This window comes from Carex rostrata, chromosome 33 (genome assembly GCF_964058835.1).
Source record: "Carex rostrata chromosome 33, lpCarRost1.2, whole genome shotgun sequence".
Taxonomy (NCBI): domain Eukaryota; kingdom Viridiplantae; phylum Streptophyta; class Magnoliopsida; order Poales; family Cyperaceae; genus Carex; species Carex rostrata.
Genome location: NC_135950.1, coordinates 3,510,318 through 3,522,589, shown reverse-complemented (window position 1 = coordinate 3,522,589; position 12,272 = coordinate 3,510,318). Strand labels below are relative to the sequence as shown.

The window sequence follows — 12,272 nt, the reverse complement described above, 5'->3', positions numbered from 1 at the left end:
GAACCGCGTAACAGCAAAGTTCAGTTACCCTCTGAAAGTATTTCTTAATTTAGGGGGAATGTACAATTTACCCTTCTTTTTCAAACTAACAAATAAAATACTCCTCCTCATAAATTATTAACAAAATGTCCTTGTGGGTCCCATTATCTCCTCCCTTTTCCCTCCCTCTCACTTCTTCTTGTTTACTCCTACAACTTTTTATTTGAAATGGAAGATTAATCCTATATGAAAATTTTGTAAACTTAGGAGTGCATATATTTTATTGTATAATTTTTTTTAATGTAGATCTTATAAGTTAAAATTGACAACATAATATTAACTAATATACAAAATATTTTCTTTAACCGTCATTATAGAATATATATATATATATATATATATATATATAAGTCTAAATATTTGTGTCAAACACATTTTTAAACTAATTTAATTGAAGTCAAATTTCCAAATATACTAGTTGACATAATAATCTATAAATAGGCCTTTTATAGTAACTATAAATATGTATCATATACAAAATATTTTTTCTTGTGACGCATAAATTTAAGAATTTTTATTTTTGAATCATTTATAATTATTTAAATTGATAGTACTAATTAAGAGATCGATACGAGGTATTAAGATTTTATAATTTACCTTATAAAACGCGTCACCTGATCGATTATGGTTCTCCTTTCCAGGTTTTATGGTTTTACTATTATGTGGTTTTATCAAAATTTTGCTCGTGGAGAACAGAAATTTTGCATTTGACATGATATCGATCTCTTAGTACTATCAATTTAAATAATTATAAATGGTTCAAAAATAAAAATTCTTAAATTTATGCGTCACAAGAAAAAAATATTTTGTATATGCATACCTATTTATAGTTTACAAGGCCTATTTATAGATTATTATGTCAACTAGTATATTTGAAAATTTGACTTCGATTAAATTAGTTTAAAAATGTGTTTGGCTGACACAAATATTTAGACTTATATATATATATATTCTATAATGACGGTTAAAGAAAATCATTTGTTAAAAATATTTTGTATATTAGTTAATATTATGTTGTCAATTTTAACTTATAAGATCTACATTAAAAAAATTATACAATAAAATATATACACTCCTAAGTTTACAAAATTTCTATATAGTATTAATCTTCCATTTCAAATAAAAAGTTGTAGGAGTAAATAAGAAGAAGTGAGAGGGAGGGAAAGGGAGAGGATAATGGGACCCACAAGGGCATTTTGTTAATAATTTATGAGAATGGGTATTTTGTTTGTTGGTTTGAAAAAGAAGGGTAAATTGTACATTTCCCTCTTAATTTATCTCCGATTCAATATAATGGAAGAACAAGTCCAATTACCCTTTGAAATGCATAGATGATTGCTTGATTGGTTTCTCCAATGCTTGTTAATTCGGAGAAAATAAAGAAAATGAGCAGAAAAGACAGGGACTAGACCCACCCATATAGAAAAGGTCACTGGAAGCAAGCTCGACACTAAAATACTAAAATATGCATCGGCTTAGTAATCGTCCATGTCAAAATTTTGCATTTTAATTTCTTTCCGTCTCTTTTCTTTCCTAATATACGCGGTTAGTGATTGCATTCATATTTTTCCTAAGAAGGTGCTAATAAGATTGGTCTGAGGATAACTTTTACAAAACATATACTTTTCTCTTTCTTGCCCATTACATGGATTCACGTTCTTAATACAAAATTTTAATTTCTCAAATTTTGGATATTTTGTAATTGGTTCATGTTCCATGTGAGATATATCAAATTGCATTGCCTGGAATGGTATCAGTCAGGTCCGAGTCGATATTCATTCAAATTTCTCGTCCGAGCAATTTTATCATCAACAATCGGTTGAACCGGATTGATTCAGCCAAGTTAGCTGATTTTTGGTCCGAGTTAGACCGAATCACTTCGAGTTAAGACAATTTTCATTGCTTATTTTATGTTTTGTTTTTTTTCATATCGGCTACAAATGTTGATGTACGATGACAAAATGGAGACAAAGCATTTTACATTTATTTTATTATATATATTTTTTATTATAAAATGGAAACAAAATGGAGAAGTGCGAAGCCACTATTTGATTTATTATATATTTTTTTATTTGACTAAAGTTTAAGAGATGCATAGTAACATATAGCTGGAGACAGTTGTTTAGTTTATTTTTCTTTGTTTGACTCAAGTAAAGAATGGTGTTAGGTTGCAAGGTAGAGTTGTATAACATCATAAATTTGAAGCGAGGAAATTAGTTCTCAGTAATTTAATCGATCACACAATAAGAATAGTATAAGAATTTCTATTAGTGTTTGCTCATATTTTATTCTCTGTAACTTAATCACACATTAAGAATAGTGCATATATATTTTATTCTTTGTAATTAGAGATAATATAAAAATCTAAATTAATGTTAGTTTTCTCTGTAATTTATTCACACATTTAATTAGTGTTGATGTTAATAATTATTTATTTTCATTTTAACAGGATCATATTCTGTTAGACAACATTTGTAGTTAATCAGCTCATATTTTGTTATATAATTTCTTATTTTTATCGACATTAAGATCATATTTAATTTTAGTTAAATTTGAAAATAGACATAATAACAAATTTGTAATGTCTTATTATATAACTTCTTATTTGGCAGTAAAAAGTGTGCTCTAATTGTAATGTTTGTATTAAATTATATAATTAATAGCTTATTTGAGTGTAACGTAGTTTTTCGACAAATTATTTTTTAGATCCAACTTTTTTATGATTTCTTTAATACAAAACAAGCTTATGCAAAAATAAATAAATAAATAAATTGAGATTCTAATGTTGTTCGACCGATTCCAGCCATTAATCCAATTCCGATTTCAATTCCAATTTTCAGACCCATATATTCGAAATAAACTAGCTATGACACCTTACCAAGTTCGACTATTTCAAAAAATAATAGCACAGATCAGCACAAACTTATTCAACCAGACAACTATCCATAAAATAGTGCCATTTGCAATATATAAATGCCCCATTATTGCAATTTGGTCAATGTCACTTTTAATATAGCTGCGCTTTGCTGGAAAGCTCGACCATTAATTGTACAATATATTATTTTTTAAAAGTGTCCCAATCGTTGAGAGGCCGAGAAAAAAGTACATATAAGCCCTAACATTTTTCTTTAAAAGTGCCCCAACCAATCCAAAACAACAGCTGGAAACAGTAGTTGACTTTTTTTATTGTTTTTTATTTTTATTTAAGAAGATGTGATCTTCATATCTTATTATAGAAGAATTGTTGTTTTTTTATTAAAATATGGATGCACTTGATCTGAGTTAACCAGGGTAAAAATATATGTGCGTCAATAATGTTTTCGCATATAAAATATCGATGCACTTGTTTTGAGATTAATCAGGATATAAAATATTGGCGCGTCATCTATATTTTTTTAATAAAAGATCGATATATTGTTTCAAATTTTAAACGGCCATGAAATTTATAGGAAACTATGAGATGAGTATTCACTAGTGGAAAAACAGGAATCAGGATCAGCCTATCTGGATCGGCTATATGAAACAACCGATACTAATATGTAGCTGAATCTGTTGTTTATACAAAAGCGATCCTAAAAACTAATCAGATCGGCTTTTTTTAGTCAACTGATCCTAATAAGTCCGCTATCAGGATCGGTTGTTCGTAAAAACCAATCCTGATAGTTGAACTATTAACACTGCATGTGTCGTATCAAATATCTCATGATATCTTATAATGATAAGTTCAGGATAGGATTGTGTCATTCCTGTACACTTATGTATTCTGTTTCTTGATCTGTGAATCATCATATATTTGCGATCAGCCATTATCACAATCCATGCTGTATAATATGATTCTATCAAGGGGCCCAAAAGATACGAGGGATATTGGTCTTCTTGATTTCACGAGCTTCACTACACAAGTCTATACCTACTGAGAAGATACCGTTATGACCCTTTTTTTAACAGAGAGTGGTAGGTACCAACCACAAGCATGTATTTCTCGAGTATGAAGACACTGGATATATCAGGCTTGAGATCCCACACCATGTGAACTATCAATGACACACAAACACAGAATCTATATGATTTCACATATGGTCATATCCAATGCCATATAAACACTTATATGCATCCATAAGATATTAGATTAGAAACTGGTCCATAGTCTAATTCCCATGCTAATCTTATATGCAACTAGTGTCCCTTGCTAATTGCTTAGATTAGGAATGTTTAGAGGATACCACTTTAGTTTCAGCTAGTGAACTAAACGGTGTCACACTCTAGGAACAAGCTGAATTGCTTCAGCCATTACATGAACCCAAATCATAGAGTCAAAACCATTTGCTCCAGAACACTAACACTATCAACTATAACATAAGTAATGTTATGATGTTTTTCGAACATTTAGTTTGAAATAAATAAACATCAATTTTTATTTGTAAAAACATTATTTCAAACTTCCTAATTCGTGACCATCACCCCTAACTGTTAATCCAACATATATAACTACATAACATTTTTTTTTTGAGTAAAGATTGAAGGTCAAGTCATCAAACTATTTAATACATTTGTTATTACGTAAAACAAATGATTTCTCTTATCTGAATTTCAAATCAATGACCTCTCAAGTAGAAACCATATGCTTTGCTACTAAACAAAATACTATTCTCAACATAACTACATAATAGCACTCTTAAGTACTATGATACCTTTATGCTTATACGAATAGTTTTTATAAATTTTAATATACTTCGTAATATTCAATATCAATTTTAAATTAAATAATGATTTATAACTCTATAGTCTTGAACTTCAAAAAAATCTTTATATCGTTTAATCTGCAGTGTCCAGCAGTCCTTACCTAGAGTCTAGATGTCTTCTCACCTAGAGTCTAGAAAATCTTATTTTTTCGACATTAACTTCATAATTAATTTTAGTTAAATTTGAAATAGACATAATTACAAATTTGTAATGTCTTGTTATATAACTTCTTATTTGGCAGTAAAAAGTGTGTTCTAGTTGTAATTAATGTTTGAATTTTATTATATAATTAGTAGCTTAATTATTTAGGTGTAATATTTTGTCTTCACATCGTTCTTAGACAAAAAAAAAAATTTAACTCAAACTTTTATCATTGTTCAAGTACAAAAAGATGCTTCTGTCGGAAAAAATTTGAGTTTCTAATCCGATTCGACTGATTCTGGACATTAATTCAATTCCGATTGGTCATGTAACCAATTTTGATTTTAATTATAATTTTGAGAGCCATGTTCGAAACAAACTATGACACCTAACCAAGTTTGATTATTTAAAAAAATAATAGTACAGATCAGCACAAACTTATTCGACCAGACAACTATCCATAAATAGTGCCATTTGCAATATATAAATGCCCCATTATTGCAATTTGGTCAATGTCACTTTTAATATATATAGCTGCGCTTTGCTGGAAAGCTCTGACAATTGTACAATATATTATTTTTTAAAAGTGCCCCAACCGTTGAGAGGCCGAGACAAAAGTACATATAAGCCCTAACATTTTTTTTTAAAAGTGTCCCAACCAATTCAAGACAACAGCTGGAAAACAGCAGTTGACTTTTTTTTTAATGTAAGAAGATGTGACCTCCATATAGGGGTGAAAACGGAGCCGGATTATCCGGCGGATATCCGCTCCGTATCCGGATATAATTTTCGGATAATTCCCGGATACGGATTCGGATAATTTTCGGAAATCCATAAAAGATCCGGATACGGATACGGATTCCTAAACGGAGCGGATATCCGGATTATCCGGATTCGGATAGTTTGGCCAAACCCATATAAAAGAGGAATAAATATTTGCTATAGGTGGGATTTGAACCCATGTCCTCCCATCTCAATGCCTTAAGACTAAGCTTCAAACCACTACACCACAACATCTTTTGTTACCATACACTTATTTGATATATATATATTATATGAATAGATTATCTTTCATCTCTTATAAGTTCATTAATATTTATATTTAATGTTTTAATTAATATTTGTATTTTAGAAGTTCATATATCTTAATTATCCGACCATTATTCGTTTTATATCCGTATTCGAATCCGTATCCGTGGACTATCCGTTCCGTATCCGTATCCGTTTAAGGCGGATTTGGTTTTGAATTTTGATATCCGTTTACTATCCGTATCCGTATTCGTATCCGCTCATTATCCGACAGATGCGGATATGGTATTAGCATTATCCGCTCCGTATCCGCTCCGTTTTCACCCCTACCTCCATATCGTATTATAGAAGAATTGATGTTTTTGCATTAAAATATCAATGCACTTGATCTGAGTTAATCAGGGTACGTAAAAACATATGCGCGTCAATGATATTTCCGCATATAAAATAGCGATGCACATGTTCTGAGATTAATCAGGCTATAAAACATTGACACGTCATCTATCTTTTTTCAATAAAATATCAATATATTGTTTCAAACTTTAAACAACCATAAATTTTATAGGAAACTCCGATCTGAGCATTTAATAAAAATTCAGAAAGCTCGCGAAGAGATGAAGGGCCTGGAGTCCTAGACATAAGCCTTCAGAAGTCGGAAGAATCTGAATTACAAAAAAATATCATTTTGGAGCCTAAAACCTTCCGTTGAAGTTGTTTCTGGTTCTACGGTCCGTTAAGTATTCATTAGGAAATTTTATGTTACAATAATAAACATTCTATAATTGAGTATTAATATTACAAAAAAATGAGGAGCACCATTTACTTTTTTTAGTAAACATTTATTGAGTGTTTTTGTTAATTTGTTCTATCATTTAGTCAAGATTTTTATATATATTGTGAGGTTGATATTTATCATAAAAAAATTAATTAATGTATAATTTTACTTCTCAATTAATCCTCCATCTATATGCTTTTAGTTTGAGATTTAAAAAAAAAAAAAAAAAAAGACAACCGCTAAAAAAATGTTAGGGTATAGTTGTAAAAAAAAAATCTTGAGAATATGTATACAAATTTCGGGAGGGGAAGGAAAGGAGATGGGGCTACAGGCTATTTAGTAAAAAAAAAAATTGAAGAAAAGATATTTTGTTTGATTTTTTCAGAAGATAGGTTACTATAACATAAATAATGTTATGAAAAAAACGCTCGGGCGAATCTCGGCTCGGCTCGGACTCGGCCGATTTTCCAAACCATGAATAGGAGTACATATGTCGTACTGACTCCAGTGTTGTTGCAACAGAGGATTTTATTGTCGTTTTGGGATACATTATTTTTGGCATCTTTGTTCTCTTGGTTTTGCCCGGTAGTCTTGTGCCTAGTCGCAGTGCTTTACTATCAACCATAACAGTGTTAGGTTATGGCAGTACAATAATAATCTTTTCTGTCCTTTCCTTTCCAGAGGGGATTGTGTTGGTTGATATAGTTATGGATAAATTTTATGTAATATTTAAAAGGTCGTTCTTGCTAGCAATAACAATTTTTGTCAGCTTAGGGGCAATATTAGTCATTTTGTGGGCACTAGTGCGACTAGGCAGTGCTATCTGGTAAAGTTGTATTAATAAAGAGTTAAAGATACTAATTAATAAAGTAATTCTCTTTTAGTTACGGCTATTTTCTTCTCCTTTCAATTTTTGTAGTTCGAATTAAATAGTTTGATCAAAATCCTAAAATTTAAAATATATCAGAACAAGATTTGATCTATGAGAGACAAACTAAGAAAAAGAGGAAAAGAAAAGAAAGGAAAGAATGAAAGAAAAAAAAAAAGATGTGGTTAGAACTGACGAGATGGCAACTAGACAAGCCCAAATCAATCGAAGTTGAAACCTCAAGTTTCTCCTCTTTTGCTGTCAAAGATGAATAATCGATAATATCTATCTTAAACTTAAATCTACTCTCAAACTTAGATCTCTATCTTAATATTTGTTTGTTGCTTCTTAAATTAATATTTGTTTGTTGTTGCTTCTTCAATTAATAACAGAGAATTTGCTTTTACAGGCATAGAAATCAACAAGACAAATCATAACTTGTAGTATTTGATTTTGTAGGCATAGAATTTGCTTTTCTAGTGAATTTATCAACAAATATTTCTTTGAAATGATTTTTTCTTCTCTTTTCATAAATTATACTATATTTATATTTAACCACACCGAGAACATTTTCTTAGTCAACTATGCTTGACGTGGTTGCCAATTCTTCCAATTATTTTGAACACGCAAGTCCGGTTTTGTACATATCAAGGTCTACATTTGTTAATTTTGATTATCATTTAACTTTGAATAGCAACCCATGACTTTCCCATTAAATGTATATAAGTCTTAACGCTCAACTTTTTCCGGCCCAAAAATTATGCTAATTTTCTGTGTTGTTGGGCTTGGAAATTATCTAAGATGGACATATAAGCAATTTTATTTCTTTGAAACATTTGATGGCGACAACTAATAATCCGAATTAAGGATTTAGTAAGAAAAGATCAAGACTCTCCAACAGATTTTGCAAGGGAGTATATATATAATTAAAAAGATTCAATAAATGTTGTATAAATTATGGACGTTGATATATGTATGTATGTGCATGAGCCAATTAGTTACCAACTGCAAAGTAAAATTGACTGAATGAGACAAACAAAGTTTCAATAAAATTTTGTATATATATATTTATCCAAAAAAGAAGAAGAGAACATTGAAATTTTCACCAAAAAAGAAGAACAAAAAAACATTCTTGAGTGTTAATTTAAAATTATATATCCGGTTGACAATCATTTAAGCTCCAATGACCATCAGCTCCCTTAACCATATCTTTATCCTGATTAATCCACCAAGCTACAGGAACTGGATACTTATCCTTCAAAGAATCACATCTCTTATTAACAAGAGCTATATCTCTCTCAACCTCCAATTTAAATCCTTCCTTCTGCACACCGGCAACACCGTGCAAATAGTTCTCTAAATTGTGCCATACAATTGCATTTTCCTGGACTCTTCACATACAGCAATTTAGTCACATCAATTGTCAGTTCAACCCCTATATCACAGTATGAAATAGGAAGTGGACATTTAGGAACCATATCCAAGGCGTTACGAATTCGTAGTAGTCTTGGGCTTGGCATTTGGGTATACATATTATTGAAATCTGAATTCCCGACCCAAGGGCCAGCGAAGACAATGCTTGTGACCGGACAAGTGGCCGAAGGAGGGTGGTTGGATCTGTTAAGGTGGTTTGATATGATATCGATGGAATTTAGCGTGGCGAGAGCTTCACCTAAGCTGTGGCCAGTTATAGTTATGCTTGTTCCCTCACCAATGTACTTATCAGTTAGCCTCCCAATCTCTGTCAAAACCTAATCAAAAGTTAAGTTTAAAGAAAGAAATGTCATAGCTAACTAATATCATAATAAATGAATCCGAGTATCGATCTGCCGATGACTTTTATAATTAAGTTCCTCATTGCTTCAAAACAACTGGCATGAGTGTGACAGTTATATGGATTAAAAGTTTTAGAGTGAAGCAATCTGGATCATTTGGTGGCATGTAAAGGCTAGCTTCATAAGTAGTCAAATAATACATGATAGTAAATTTTTGAGGTCAATTAATATTTTGTAAAATTATTGGTCAACCATATATATATCCTTTTTAGTATTATAAACTTAATGTATCAAACAAAGAAAATTTGCACTGAAAATGACCTATATTGTTCACCTGCAAATCAACTAATTACTTCAACGGATCGCTTGCGTACCAAAAGAAGTAAGAAGCAACTAAACAAATAATAATAAACAAAAAATAATTAATTACTTATTCTCTAGCACTTTGCTTATTGAAGCGGGAAATGGGATTATCTGATGTATAGATGGATAAGAATCCCCTATGCACCAGTGGTTCATTATTACGGTCGATTGCTCGACCAAGCAACATAGAAGCAGATACCAACGTGATATCCATGTCGTTCACCCAATCTGACACTTCTAGGGTTCCTCGCCAAGCCACCACAATATCTCTTCGCCCAAGCAATGTCTTTCCCTCATCCGTTGCCACCGCTACATACCTGATCCAATTTGACACCTTGCTCCAGCTATTACCTGATCTGTTATTCACCATGAATGCGTCGGGCACGTTTATACTTGATGTAGCGTACAAATACTTCGTGACCTCATATGCACTAGGCACAGATACAAGTACCTTTTCTAACAGCTCCGATCAGCTGTACCTATTAATATTATGCAAAATGAACTCAATTAGGAACATATATATGTGAAGTTTGTTGTGTCAATTAATTATGAGGAAAAAGGAGTCCAGCTATGAAGCAAAATGCATAACAAAAATTGTAAATCAATGTAAAATATGTTAAACCAAAGCTAATTTGACTTAGATATTGTACCTAGGTGCTCCGAGATTAGGTAACTGCCGCTCCCGACTGAAACCATCATAAGCCGCTTGTGCCATCTCTCCATAGTTTATTATACTTCGGCAAAGATCTATGTCTAGTGGGTCCAGCATATTTTTCCAATTGCTATAGCCATGAATCTCCTTCCACCTTTTATCTATATTCCGAAAATGGTTTCCAGACATGGTATGAGAGTTTTGTGCTGCTATCCAGGGTTTGCTCTTTCCTTTACCAGCAATTTCTCATAATTCCTATTTCATTTACCAGCAATTTCATTTATATGAGGGTTTTGTAAACGGACATGTCATAGTCTCACTTACCAGCAATCTCATAAGTCCTATTTCATTTACCAGCAATCATAACATGTGCAAGTGAGACTGACCAAACTCTAATCTTTGTTTTTCTTTGATAGTAATGAGTATAAAAAAATTAATGAAGTCAACAAGAGAATTGTCATCAGTGCCAAAAATGTTGAAGATAACAACACCGAAGGCCCAAGGCCCAATTAAAATTTGGAAAAGGGCCAAGTTCAATTACTTACTAGAATATTCAAGAAACTACCAAACTAGGCGTGATGAAGGAAAAACTAGAATATTCCATAGCTTGTAATTTCTAGATTAATCCAAACCGACATTAGTCAAGATGGCAAAAGAAACAATATGATTTATCTAGATAATTGTATAACCGACATTGAACTTAGTATAAATAGGTTAGAGGTCCCTGTGTAGAGGTGAAGTGAATGAAGTAAATCAGAGAGCATATAGAATCTGAGATAGATAGTGAGGCGTGAGTTATAAATATATACTCCAAACACTTTGTACTCCTCTTGAGTAATAAAAAATTATATTATAAACTCCTCTCTTCTATATCCAATACCACAATCTAAATGATATTTCCAACATTTGATATCAGAGCTTCAGGTTCGAGCTAGTATCAAGTTAGCGAAGTAGACAAGGGCGTTTGTGAATAAGAAGCATCTCAAGTCGATGTCTTCAGGTATTGATGTAACTATGGCACAATCAATGGTTCCCATATTTACGGGAGAAAATTATGCCATGTGGAAGATCAAGATGCGGACGCTGCTACTCTCGCAGGGATTGTGGAATGTTGTCGATAAAGGTTTTACAGCGCCAACAGGAGCATTGACGCCGGAGCAACAACAACAACAAATGAAGGATGCCAAGGCCCTATTTCTAATTCAACATGGTATTGTCGAAAGCCTATTTCCACGAATCAGTGGAGCAACTACATCCAAAAAAGCATGGGAGACTTTGAAGGAGGAGTTTGAAGGCTCCGAGAAGGTGAAAGCGGTGAAGCTGCAAACGCTAAGAAGAAAATTTCAAAATCTCCAAATGAAGGAGTCAGAAAAGATCAAGGAGTACTTCTCGCGAGTCGTCGAAATTGTCAACCAGATGCGGACATATGGTGAAGACATATCCGATCAAAAAGTAGTCGAGAAAATTTTAATTAGCCTCACTGACAAGTATGACTACATTGTTACAGCAATTGAAGAATCAAAAGATATATCGACGCTTTCGATTCAACAACTGATGAGCTCCTTGGAGTCACATGAAGAAAGAAAACTCCAACGCGAAGGAAATTTGATGAAAGATGCATTTCACTCCAAGTTGAGCTTCAGACCACGATATAACCCCACGAGTCATCAAAATAACCAACAAGGCGGCGGTCCACGACAATATGTAGAGAAGCAGTCAACGCAAAAGGAGAAAGCACCAGGTTCGAATTATTCAAATTTATGGTGCGATATACACAAAAGGTCGAACCATAGCACATCTGAATGTTGGTCGACAAAGAGATGCAACAAATGCAAGAAGATCGGCCACATAACACGAATGTGCAGATCAAGAATTAACGATTGAGCA

General features: G+C 32.2%; 1 protein-coding gene and 1 pseudogene across 2 annotated transcripts in view; both read right to left on the bottom strand.

Annotated features, from left to right (window-relative positions):
• Positions 1–12,272, bottom strand: part of LOC144548593 (putative disease resistance RPP13-like protein 3) — a 66,573-nt gene that overhangs the window by 32,497 nt on the left and 21,804 nt on the right. The gene's annotated exons all lie outside the window — the stretch shown is intronic.
• LOC144548294 (phospholipase A1-II 1 pseudogene) lies at positions 8,746–10,574 on the bottom strand (annotated as a pseudogene).